We start from the raw sequence: 14,074 nt of genomic DNA, 5'->3' as shown, positions 1-14,074 counted from the left end.
CGACAAATGAATATCATCTGAATCTTACAGCAATGCAGAACGTCAATGAAAGCGATGTTGATGCATGGAGCTCTACACCTTATCCCAACAAGAAGAAAAAGATTCATACAAATGCTAGTGATGGAACTTTGTTTCCACCAGATGACTGTGTCACAATATCTGTTGTGATATAAGCCATTCCACTTCAGTTACAAAAATTCGGCAGACAGGGCTATTTTCCAGCACAGCCTAATGCAGCCCTGTAGTTTGAAAATGACTCATTTAATACAGCGCATTCCAGTTTGTTTGCACTGGAGAGGACAGCTCCTAGTGTGACCAGTCTTAAAATGAATCTGTCCATTTTCCCCTTTAGGGAGGAGTGATAGGTTTGCTTGATAGCACCCCAGTGATACTTACCTTCTCCTTGCTCCCCTGCCGCCCTGTTTGCATGCCAGAGCCTTAGGTTTAATCCTTGTGTTTGGTCCTTGTCAGAGCTTCCATGGAGTTGATGACCTTCCTGCCTCTGTCACATGGCCGTGTTCGAACATGACAATTGTCTGCCCAGGCCCAAGCACTGCATCCTTGGAGGAAGGAACTGTCAGATGCACCCCCATTCTCAGAAGTATCAGGTTTTTCCAAAGGCTCCAGCAGAGTGGCAGGGAGCCAACAAAGTGAGTATCAGGGTAGGGGGTTATTAAGAGGACCTGTTACTCTTTCCTGGCTGGGAAATGTGATAGATGTCTTTAAAGTGTATTTCCACCTTTATAGCCAAATTTGAGAAAACCACTCTGTTTGTTATGTGTTCCCATTCACACAGCATACTGAAAATGAATAAATATATTTATATTTATTGCCTTTTAGATGTTTCCTTGGTAAAGGCCTTTGTGCAGATTCCAGGCCACTCTGAGCAGTTTGAAAGTGAATGTAGAGGGGCAAACTGAGGACAGACTGACCTCTCGTTAACATATAATGCTGTGAAGTCTTTAACTCTTTGTTAGCACACACTGAGGGGAATTTATCAAAACTGGAGCAGACAGAATCTGGAGCAGATGTGCATGGCAACCCATTAGCTTGTCTCTTCAGTTTGTTCAGTTAAGATTTGAAAAGGAAAGAGAGAAGCTGATTGGTTGCCATGCACAACTGCTCCAGGTTTTGTCTGCTCCAGTTTCGATAAATTACCCTCATAGAATTCAAATCTAATTTACAACTGATAATAAGATCTGCCAGCACAGTACAGACAGGTTTAAATAGAGTAAACATAACTCCCCACAACCCCCTCCTTAAAAGAGAACTATGGGGTAAGTGTTTTTCCCCATAGTTCTCTTAAGGGTCACGAGAGGACATATACTAATGTCTTCCCGTGACCCAAAGCTCAGTATATCGCGAGCTACAGCTTGCGGTACACTGAGACCACCGCAGCCGGGACGGATCCCGACATTACTGTTGAGATCCACCCAGCTGCGTGAGTGCCAGCCGGCTCTGCCTATCTAGAAACAGAGACAGCTGTACCCGCCCCGTCCGTTCCTCCTCTCAGCGCTGGAGGATCAGAGAGGGGAGGAAGGGGGGAGCCGTGACTGACAGTCACTGCTCTCTGCAGGGAAATGATCGAGAAGAGAGCGCGCGACGGTATGTGTTCACTCACTTCCCGATCTATTGAGCCGACGTGTGACAGTCTCATTGTCACACATCGGCTCGAACTATGAGGCTGAGTGATTTTCACTCACCTCATAGTTCTCCTTTACAATTACACAGGGGGAAAGCTAGGTAGGATTTTTAAGCAAGTATAAAGCACCTACAAATATAAGCAGCAATATTTAAGTTATGCAGTGTGAATGAGAACATGTAACAAATATAAAGTCGGCATTATCCCAATCTAACTTAAAAGTGGTTCAGAGCACAGTGCAGTGTATAGTTAGTTACCTCTAGTGACCATTCAGGAATTGTCTTTATTATTTTGAGTGCACTAAAACAGATAAAAGCTGGACTAAAATCTAACTGGTTGCTGTGGATAACTTAAAGCAGAACACTGGGCAAAATGGTTCTTAACGCTTGCAGTGGGGCTACCCCTGCACTGCAAGGGTTGAGCTCTTATTTGTGTCTGGGTGCTAAAAACAAAAAAGGTTATACTCACACTATCCTCGGATCCTCCTCCGCTGCAGCGGTCTAAGGAACCTCAAGTTATTGCGTTCTATACACAGTGTATTGGATGTGAGGAGGCCTAGGGATATACCACCACCGCATAGGAGGAAACAGGCTTAAGGGACCGGAGTAGCTGCCTAGACATAAACGAGCACTTACTCTTGCAGTACGTGGGTAGTGTCACTGCAAGAGTTAAGAAAAATTCTGCCCGGAGTTCTGCTTTAAACAGAACTCCAGTCCCCAATACTAAGTGTTTTAGCAGCAGCCCAAAGACAAGTGTACCAAATATAAATGTAGGGATGCACCGATAGTATCGGTGCCGATGCCGAGTATTTGGGCCAGTACTCGTACTGGCCCAAATGCTCCGATACCTAGCCTGATACTTGAGCTTCCGGTATCAGGAAGCCGGGCAGCGAGTGATTACACGCTCCCCGAATTCCTGATTGGCTCGGCTCCATGCTCCCTACTCACCTAGTCACAAGAGGCATGGAGATGACTTTCCTGCTAATTGGGAAGCGGGGTGGCAAGTCTTTACACGTCGCCCGGATTCCCTGCTAATCAGGAAGCCAGATGGCAAGTCATTACACGCCGCCTGGCTTCCTTAATAGGATTTCCGATATCGGTATTCAGTATCGGTGAGTACTGAAAAAAAAATATCAGAACTCGATACAGAAAAACCGGTATCGGTCCGCCCCTGTATAAATGTTTTCAATGTTTGCATTTTGTTGATATCCCAGGCATAATAATAGGCAGAATTGGCAGTGAGAATGAAATATATGTCAATAAACACATTTTCTTCCAGGAATATCCTGCCAGTGCACATTGAAGTTAATATGATTTTTTTTCAACACATGCAAAATGCTCTTATAATACTTCTCATTATTCTCAGCAGAAGTATTCACGTGTTCATGTCTATGTGTACCGTTCTAAAAAATACTAAGCACTGCGGTTTGCTTTTAAATCGGGGAGCTAGGAACATTTACTGGTTGGACCTTTGACAAGACAAAGCGTCAAAACAACAAGAATGCAAATGCTTTGAAAAAGCCTTAAGAGCTCCTGATTTGGAGTAAATCTTTGCAATCTGTGCTCCGGGAGGCGATGGCCGGCACTTCTGGGCACCTACACGTAGTATCAGTAGCTCAGGAGCCACCAAACTGGGGTTGCATTAAAATGCCATTATTGGCCTTTTCAGCTAGGAAGGTGGTTCTTGTGTCCAAGCACTGGCTTCCAAGTTGACCAATTGGCGTGTCCTAGATTTAGGGTCCCCAGGAATGCTCTAGAAGAAAATTGACACTAGGTAGAGGTGCATGTTGTTTCCACTGGCAGATTACAAAAGCAATAAATTGTACATGTTAAAAATAAACATTAATTATGTGGTTTTATATACACACCTGTGAATAAGCCTTTCGGCACAAGTTCAGATCCATACACTAGAGACATTTCTACTTCTGGTGGCTGTTGGTACATGTCTGTGAAGGTTCTCATTCATCCAGGTCGTAGTATATCTTGAATACGTTTCGCTAGTCATACGACTAGGTTTCTCAATCCAGAATGGGGAAAGCTAGTCCGATGACCAGCGACACATCTCCAAGAAAGATACAGCAAGTCCAGTTGCCTTGATTTATTTTTTACAGATATGCCATTGGTACAGTTCCTAAAGATTTATGAGAGCTGAATTATTTCCTGAATTGTGGCGAAATGTGAGTTGTTGAGGAGAAGATATGTCTTTCATGTACGGACCTGAAATATATGGCATGGTGTTTGGGACATAGAGGACTATTTTAGGAAATTCAGGGACTGACATGTTATATGGGCATGCTACAATATAGTGGCCTAGCTGTGGTGTCGTTTCATAGTCATACTGTACATTGTTAAAAACTCTTTTGTATAAAATAAAATGAGTTTTATATTCTCACTCAGTATCAGCAGGTCAGGTGGACAGAGAGCCAGAAAATTGTGTCAGCAGCAATGTAACTTTATTTTTGTACTTACTGTGGAAAATAAACACTAGTGTCTTTCCTGTATGTTGTGTTATGTGAAGTTATTCCATATAGAGTAGAGTTATATCTGCCACTGACCTGCCCATGGCCTCCTCAAGTGGTACATAATACACAACCCGGCCATCTTTTCTTGCTGAGTGACCCGATGGATACTGCCTTCCCCTTTGGCCTGATAAGAGTTAATTATTCTATCTGCATCCCAATTCCACGTTCCAGTGGGCTCAGTTCTCTGTTTCTCTGCACCAGGCTTATGTTATTTGTCCTCCTGCACAGATTCAGACAAAATAAAGTCCAGGCCAACATCAATTTTCACACTTATTCGTAGTTTGCGTTAATCATGTCTGGTTTTTTTTCTCTGTGCCAAGCACAAGGCCTGTTTACATTAGACCTGGAAGGGGCTCCGGTAGATGAGACAGGGTATACTCCATTACCAGTGTCTAGGGAAAGAAAATTATCCTGGTGTGGCAATTAATTGGAATAAGAGATCACCCAGGCGTTTGCTGGCGGCAGACTGCCCAGTTAAGGTGATGAAAATGATGCTTGTAGTCAGTGGATAAAAACAGGCAAACGGAAGAAAAATGTTGATGAATTAAATAGGGAAGATCTGGCATGTTGGACGTATACTGTACATTTTGTCTTTTCCTATTTGTTGGGTTTTATATTTCTACAAAGAGTTGTCAGAGATCCCATGTTTCCCTACATCTATCTTTCTTACGGTGGACCCATGGCATTCTTTGATCATTTGTTATCCCGCTGTTAACACTAAAAGTAAGCACAGGCACCTTTTATAACACTGATCGTTAACTCAGCTGTATTTTCTGGTACTGTCCTCCCGCAGTTCAATGTGTGAGTGTCAGATTCTGTGGCTCCGTATAACACACTGATCTTCATCTTGCAATCTTTTGTTCTCTTCACTGTTGAAAGGATAATATGTTTACCTTACTGACTTCAATGGGAAATCTTTTGATAGAAAGTGGAGAAGAACAATAGAGGAAGGTCAATGTCAACTTACAAAAGTAACTATAATTTCTTGTTTCATATAGAAGTAATACCTTAAAGTGACACTAAACTCAGAAGTTAAATCCTACAAATTAATTCAAGTACCTTAACTATTAACAATAATGTGCAATATTTGTATCACTTGGCTGTAGATCCTCAAATCATCTCTGAATTGGTGCTAACACTGTCCTTCCTTCTGGAGGGGGTCTACTGTGTGTGTTGTAAAGTAGCCAAGCTTGCTCCCGTGATAGACTACAATCTCAATACAAATTAGTAAACTAAATGTGGATTATAGTCTATCACAGGAGAGAATTTGGAGCGGTGGTTACTTTATAACACACACAGGGACCATGGAGAAGAAACAGTAGCCACCCTCCAGAAGGAAGGACAGTGTCAGCACCAATTCAGAGATGATTTGAGGATCTCCAGCTGAGTGATACATAAATAAGATACATTTTTGTTAACAGTTAAAGTACTTGCATGCATTTTGAAGGTTTAACGCCTGACTTTAGTGCCACTTTAAGATAGTAATCTGAACATTGGATAGCACAATATAACCTTCCCCAGCTCCCGGCGTGTCTCTTTTCGTTTTTGTTAGTGTCCGTAGACATTTTCTCTCTGCTCTAAGAGAAGCAAAACCTTTTTACTTTTTACCCAGACTTTTTTTTTCTGTAGCAAGATTCAACAGTTGCTGCAGAACCACTGGGGCTCATTTTTGCAGCTTTCAGGTCTGGTACTTCTCGGCTTTGCACTGTAGGACTGTACCTGGACCTCGCCAGGAAGAAGATGCAGGGCTGATCTGTAATATTGTAGTATCACCCTCCCGGCACTGGATCCTGCATTTTGTGCTCACTTAGGCACGTGGTGCAAGAGATTGAGCTAGCTGCAGAGATGCTTTACAGGTCCAGGACCAAGGTACAACCATTTGGTGTTATCCAGTCCCTTTAAACTCACCAGATGGGTAAAAAACAATGCTTAAGGCTTGGCCCTAACACCCTGCCTACCTGCCTGGGGGAGCCACGTGATGGAAGACAGCTGCGGTAAGTATGGGCCCTTGCCGTATAAATGGGAGCCCAGGTGTCCTGTCTGGTCCACTAGGGGTAAAACGGCATAATGCCAGCTGCAACACATTCATTTACAAGCGGGCAAGGTATGCTAAAACCGACAACCCTTTTTGTTTGCTGGCTTCAGAACCCTCACTGGGTCTGCGCAAACCACTCCTAGGGGTACTTAGGCAGCAAACATAATAATGTGTGAAAAATAAAAAGTGTAAATAAAACAAAATAATACATGAAGTGATGGTCTGTATCTCTGTGTGTGTTCTTGAAAAATCAATAAATCCACCGATGTGTACTGTATCTGTACTCCAAATGCAAATCCATTGCCACTTCTGTGCCCACCACATATAAATATTATCTCCTCAACTCTGTGCCCATCACATATAAATATTACCTCCACAATGTGCCCACCACATATAAATATTATCTCCCCACCTCTGTTCCCGTCACATGTAAATATTATCTCCTCAACTCTGTGCCCACCACATATAAATATTATCTCCCCAACTCTGTGCCCGTCACATATAAATATTATCTCCTCAACTCTGTGCCCATCACATGTAAATATTACCTCCCCAACTCTGTGCTCGTCACATATAAATATTATCTCCTCAACTCTGTGCTCGTCACATATAAATATTATCTCCTCAACTCTGTGCTCGTCACATATAAATATTATCTCCTCAACTCTGTGCTCGTCACATATAAATATTATCTCCTCAACTCTGTGCTCGTCACATATAAATATTATCTCCTCAACTCTGTGCTCGTCACATATAAATATTATCTCCTCAACTCTGTGCTCGTCACATATAAATATTATCTCCTCAACTCTGTGCTCGTCACATATAAATATTATCTCCTCAACTCTGTGCTCGTCACATATAAATATTATCTCCTCAACTCTGTGCTCGTCACATATAAATATTATCTCCTCAACTCTGTGCTCGTCACATATAAATATTATCTCCTCAACTCTGTGCTCGTCACATATAAATATTATCTCCTCAACTCTGTGCTCGTCACATATAAATATTATCTCCTCAACTCTGTGCTCGTCACATATAAATATTATCTCCTCAACTCTGTGCTCGTCACATATAAATATTATCTCCTCAACTCTGTGCTCGTCACATATAAATATTATCTCCTCAACTCTGTGCTCGTCACATATAAATATTATCTCCTCAACTCTGTGCTCGTCACATATAAATATTATCTCCTCAACTCTGTGCTCGTCACATATAAATATTATCTCCTCAACTCTGTGCTCGTCACATATAAATATTATCTCCTCAACTCTGTGCTCGTCACATATAAATATTATCTCCTCAACTCTGTGCTCGTCACATATAAATATTATCTCCTCAACTCTGTGCTCGTCACATATAAATATTATCTCCTCAACTCTGTGCTCGTCACATATAAATATTATCTCCTCAACTCTGTGCTCGTCACATATAAATATTATCTCCTCAACTCTGTGCTCGTCACATATAAATATTATCTCCTCAACTCTGTGCTCGTCACATATAAATATTATCTCCTCAACTCTGTGCTCGTCACATATAAATATTATCTCCTCAACTCTGTGCTCGTCACATATAAATATTATCTCCTCAACTCTGTGCCCACCACATATAAATATTTTCTCCTCAACTCTGTGCCCATCACATGTAAATATTATCTTCTCAACTCTGTGCTCGTCACATATAAATATTATCTCCTCAACTCTGTGCTCGTCACATATAAATATTATCTCTGCTTGCATAAAGACAGCTCGGTTGTACAAGGCAAGTATAATAATCTGCCATTTGGAAAGGAACATTAGGTTGGCTCCCCAGAATTTTTACCCAAAGAAAAATCAGGACTGTAATCATTATTTCTTATTGGACAGACAAAGACCATAGGAAATCCACCCTTGGCCAAAACTCTGGGATAATACCTGGTGGTACCTTCCCACCTATGGTGGACCCTCCTGTCTCCCTTTTGAACTGTGGCACCATGGGGCATCACTGAGATTTGGACAGAGTAGCTGGAAGTGTCGCTCCTGTGTCCTCTGCAGCCCATTGGGGTGGATGATGTTGACTCTACCTGGGGATGACCACTGGAGAAGGAGGTGGGTACGAGATGCACACCATTCTCTAACCTGTTTTATTGCACTGCTGGGTCTGAGGAAGCGGATCAGGTCTGCGAAACGCGTCACCTTTGTTTTTTGCCGTGTGTTGAACATCGACTACATGTATTTGATCTTCATACAGTTTGTAATTGCAGGGATTTTCTCTCCCCCCTTTTCTTGATTATTGCAGGATAATTAACACTGCGCAAGGACACTGTGCTAAATGTTGTGTTGGGTTGAGGGATATATTTTATGATACTTTAAAGATTTGTGGTATGTGTTGTAAAGGAGTTATGTTCAAATAAAATTCACCTGATTTTATATGATGTTTGTTGTATGATATATGGGACACCTTAAAGGGCTAGTTCACACCACAATCAGTGTGTTCTGGCCTGATTTGGTGCCGGAACGCACTGGATCACATCCTGGCCGCCTCCCTGCGTTCAGGGGCATGAGGGGGTGTGGGAGTGCATTGAAGTCAATGGCACCGCAGCCACGCCCCCGGCCGCAGTGCGCTCACCCGAACGTGTGGCACATCAATGCCTGTGGTCAGAAAAAATAGTGCATGCAGCATGGCATTTCATTGACTTCAATGCACCACCATGCCCCCTCCCGCCCCGAACGCAGGGAGCCGGCCAGGATTCGATCCAGTGTGTTCTGGCACCAAATCGGGCCGGAACGCACTGTTTTTGAAACGAACTAGCCCTTGAGGTCCAATTAGCTCGAGCCTGATATATGGGCCTCAACTTTGGGTTAATTACTAGAGTGTGGTGTGCCGTCACATGATTTCTCATGTAGCATTCGTTATGCACTGTAACCCTAAAGTCGGAAAGTAAAGTGGAATCACAATATCATCAAATTTTATTTAAGTAGAAACACTAAAATTACTTTGCAAATACTTTAAAAACCAGATAACAAGATGCTCTGCCCCACGTCTCACCTTTTCAATTGTGTGAGGGGCACCTGATGAAGCCCGGGAGGCAAAGAGCATAGAGCTCTGTGTCCTTCATATCTGTTCCAATGTGTCCATGACCATGCAGCAAAAAGTCATTAGGTTGGTGGTCACTGTGCCAGGTTGGAAGGCGGATGTGGTTATTGACAATAAAGAAGTCTAAGGCCAACTGTAGAGAATATTAACATATTATTTATGACTGGAAGCACAGCTAACTGAAAGGCTCAATTGACTTTTCTGACCATGTTTCATGTTACACCCATATTCAGGATGTCATATAAAACATGGTCAGATTGCAACGTAAATTTTTTTTTCTAAAAGGTGGAATTTCTACTTTAAAACTGATCTCCGGGCAGACAACTAAACACACAGATGAAATATATATATATTTGGGAGCTGTTTTATCTGCCAAAGGATTTATATTTCTGTCCATCCAGTTCGGGGATTTACACAGCTCTACCACACAGGACAGTGCTGTCTGGCCAGATCCTTCTATGCTGCAGGTTTACATACACTTTCAGGTCTCCTCCCCACCTTGTGATTGGACGGTGAGAGGAGATTTATCAGACTTTTCTCTCTCATAGTTGCCTTTTTTTTATATTATTTCCAGTTCCACAACATCATTTTTGAAAACTAGTGCACACAATTGAATTGCATATTTAAAGGGTAACATTTTTATTGACCAATGCAGTGGGGCTACCCCCACACTGTAAGGGTTAAGTGCTAGTTTTTGTCTAGGGTCTGAAATTAAAAAAGTTATACTCACCTGAACCAAGAGTCAGCTTGCTCTTAGGCCCCGTTCACACCAGTGCGGCTCGGATCCGCCGTCATGAACGATCCCATACATTGCTATGGGGACCGTGCATGCGACCACGAGGCTCAGCGCGATCCGAACTGCTCCCTGACCCTTTTTTGCCACGCTAATCAGTGCGGTTTCCATACAGCTTTCAATGGAACTGCGCTGCTCAGCGCGGTTTCGGGCGTTTTTAATTGCGTTTCTACGCTATAACACATACCGGCGTTCGCTCACTTCTCGATCCTGTCACAGCTCTCTGTCGTGACGGGAGTGGCTGCATTCCCCGCTCTGATACTCCAGGGCTGACTGGCGGAACGGACGGGGAGGGGGCGGGTACAGCTTGCTCTGCCTCTAGATAGGCAGAGCCAGCTGTCACTCACGCAGCTGGGCGGATCCAGACATAATTGTCGGGATCCGCTTCAGCTGTGGCGTCTCAGTATACCGCAAGCTGTATACTGCGGCGTCTCACTGCTGTAGCTCGCGGTATACTGAGCTTAGGGTGATGGGAGGATGCTAGTTTGTGTCCTCCCGTTACCCGAAGGAGAACTATGGGGAAAAGCCCTAACCCTATAGTTCTCCTTTAAGCCTATGATCTACAAAAACATCACAAGGCTTCTCATAATTTAGTCTCCCTTGATTGTATGAGACATGCACATTTCTAGTTATTTGTTTTCCCCTTTCATCTGTGTTAAATCAAACTTAACAAGCCGGTAAACGTTTCCTTTTAGTAGATGGTAGTTATGTCCGGACTCAGCCACTAGATGTCTGTATGCAACTTGAAAACATTTTCTTCATTGCGGGATGATCGTGTGCCTGTTGTAATTGGTCTCTGCTGTTCAGCATTTATCTCCTGAATATTATTTATAAAGTTGATTTCATATTCTTATTTGTTCCTGTATTTACATGTGCCATGACACCTAAAGGCAGTGTCAGGCTTTTTTCCCCTGAAAATGACCTACACACATAGAAATATATGCTTAAAAATCACATCATTTTGAAGAATCCGAAACTGGAATATCAGGAATGGGCAAGTGTAAGATTGTTAAGATTTGGCCTCTCATCATGTGCTGGACCTAATCCAAAAAAGCTGAGTCTTTCACAGAATAAGCCCTGCGTACGCATTGACAAACTGGAACCCCCTGAACATTCAGAACCCCAACCAAACCCCCAGGTTTTGTGGGGAACAAAAGAAATTTTGCACAATAACCACATACCCCAACCGGTGCCAATCATCATGTGTTTTTTCTGTAAGCGGGGCTTCCAGTTAATGCTATCCTTCCAATAAGGCTAGGTTCAAGTGGGTGGCACATGGGGTGGTAAAAACAGGCAGCTGAGCTGCGTTTCTACTGCTCCCTGACCTCCCACCTGAGTGATGGTCACTCAGGACAGTCCACATTGCCATGTCCAGATGCTTGGCTTTGTGGTTTGGAAATTTTAACTATTTCACATGTGGCAGGTGGCACCGCCTGCCAAAGTTTCCCATTAAAGTCTTAGAACTGCACCATAACAGTTGGCATGTGGTTGCAGCATAGTATTTCAGTGTAAAACCCCCATGGGTTAGGGGAAAAAAAGGACATTCAGGAGGTGGTAGTATTGCCTCTTGAATGCCTGCAAACAGCCACTCAGCCAGCCCTAAAAAGCAATGGGGGGTAAATCCTGTTGCCCATGTTAAAGGGGCCTTAAGGTCCCCACACACCTTACGATTATCGTACGATAATCGCGGGAAATCCCGCGATCGTACGATTATCGTAAGGTGTGTGGAAGCCATGCGACCTCTACTACTGTAAGGTCGCACGACTTTTAACTTATGGACATGTTCGAAAACCCGCCGAGCATCGTACGATGTTCGGCGGGTTTGTGGCATGTCCGTGCGATAAAAGCCGTACAGGCCGGTGTGCGCAAGCGCACACTGCCCGTTCGGCATTGTGATCATCGCAAGTACGATCTGCCTATGCAAGATAGGCAGATCGTACGTTTTTTTAAGTACCTTACAACCATTGCAAGACAACAGTCTTGCGATGGTTGTAAGGTGTGTGCCCAGCCTTAGTATGAACCTTCCATATCCTATTTGATTAAAACACTTTTTGCCCTAACGGGAATGTTGTCTCTTCCACCCAACCATTTGCATATGGTTTTGGTAAGGTACACCTTACAGTATTAACACAAGTAGAATTTTGGCCTCCCATTAAAAAAAGTGCTGCTACACCTAACTATATGACTATATGTGCATGGTACAGTTCTCCTAGTCCCCCTTCAAAGTCTCAGAAGTACCTGTTGAGTCTGCCAGTGAAGAGACCACCTATTGCAGCTTCCAGTGATGGTGTGGCAACAATGCTGCACAGCTCCTTATGTTCACAGCAGAGTTTCCACCCTCCTGTGGCCTGTGCCTTCTTGCAATCAGTCATAGGAGGTGTGCCTGACAACATTGTCTCTGCTGATTTACAAGTCTGTAGCTTGTCAATCAACACCTAACCACACCGACAGCACTGCCTCTGTTGCTGAAACCCTCCCACCTTAACCTGCAGTGTCCAGGAGCGGGGATGTGTGAGACACAAATGAAGGAGGATTTGGAGGGTACCCTGTTTGCCCGAAAATAAGACCTAGTACTATTTTTAGGAATTCTTAAAATATAAGACCCACCCCGAAAATAAGACCTAGTTGTGACCTTTCCCAGGGCCGGTGGTGGCAGAAGGGGAAACTTGAAGAGCCGCGGGAGAGAATCGGCGATGCCAGCGCTAGAGGAAGCGAGGCGGCAGCGGAGGGAGCAGAGCCGCATAAGCCGCATGCCTCCTCTATAGCGCCGGCTACTGTCACAGGCGGAGTGATACCAAATGCACTCTGCCTGTGAGGAATTGATAGTGAAAGCGCGCTTTGCTCATTCTGGCCAGCGATTGCCCTGGAAAGGTACGACGCACCCCTGATTGCCCTGATCAACCTATTCTTACCTTTGCCATTTTGGATTATTTAATTTGGATTTGCATTAATTTTGGATTGTTGTACATTAAAAAAAATGACCTACCCCGAAAATAAGACCTAGTGTGCTTTTTTTGAGCCGAAAAAAATATAAGACAGTGTCTTATTTTCGGGGAAACACGGTAGTTAGAAGAAGTAACCTGATGTGGTATGTGTTTAGCCTGCCATACAAGAGACTTTAGCTGTTCTTTTAAATATTTACACACCAAAATAATACTACCACTACCATCGGGGGAAAACTATTGCCAATTATTTAAACTTCTAATACAGGAGAACAATTTCCATTAGTATTTCATTCAGATCTGTCTCCTCAGTCAAGTTTGAAACTTGCATTGAATTCTATGAATTTTAAAACGGGTTTCACATATTTATGAATAAGAAATCCTTTTTTGTCATTGCGGCGCTTGTGAGATCATCTCTATAGTTTCTGGAGGTCAGAAGTTTTGAACATCTGATTATAAACATAAGATTAATTCCATTATTTACCATCATCTCATTTCCTGCTGCTCTCTGGGAAATAGTTATTTGTCAAGCCACCATGGAGTGAAAACATCACTTCAAAGCCGCCTCTTTGTCTGAATGTAACAGCTTCTTAATAGGGCAACATGTCGTCCCGCTGGCCATGTATAGCGCGGCAGGTGTGCTGTACGTCTTCTGTCAGCTCTGCATTAGCTGGATTTCTACATTCGCTATTAAGAAAGGATGGAAATCTTCTAACAATGCACCACAAGTGTTGAATCTGATCATTGTCATGAATATGTGTCATTTCCATAGCAATGTTTATTTGTAGGTTTCTTGTCTGGGTTGCAGCTCTCTGAGTAGGACATCTGGTAACTCACTTACTGTATATGTTTTAGTGTAGAGTAATGGGTAACAGTAGACGCACTCTAAAGCCAGCTGAGAGAACTGGGAATATTTTATTGAACGAACGATGGATGGAAATGATACAGAGCTCATATAGCAGCAATTTCATAAATGTATTTGTAACATGAATGTTCATTCTTTAAATCAAAACAGAAAAGGCTCCAGTCCTTACATGCTTGGTACATCCTAAAAAAT

Source organism: Nanorana parkeri, unplaced genomic scaffold (genome assembly GCF_000935625.1).
Source record: "Nanorana parkeri isolate BGI_ZX_2015 unplaced genomic scaffold, ASM93562v1 scaffold588, whole genome shotgun sequence".
NCBI classification, from domain to species: domain Eukaryota; kingdom Metazoa; phylum Chordata; class Amphibia; order Anura; family Dicroglossidae; genus Nanorana; species Nanorana parkeri.
This window is presented reverse-complemented; position numbering follows the sequence as displayed.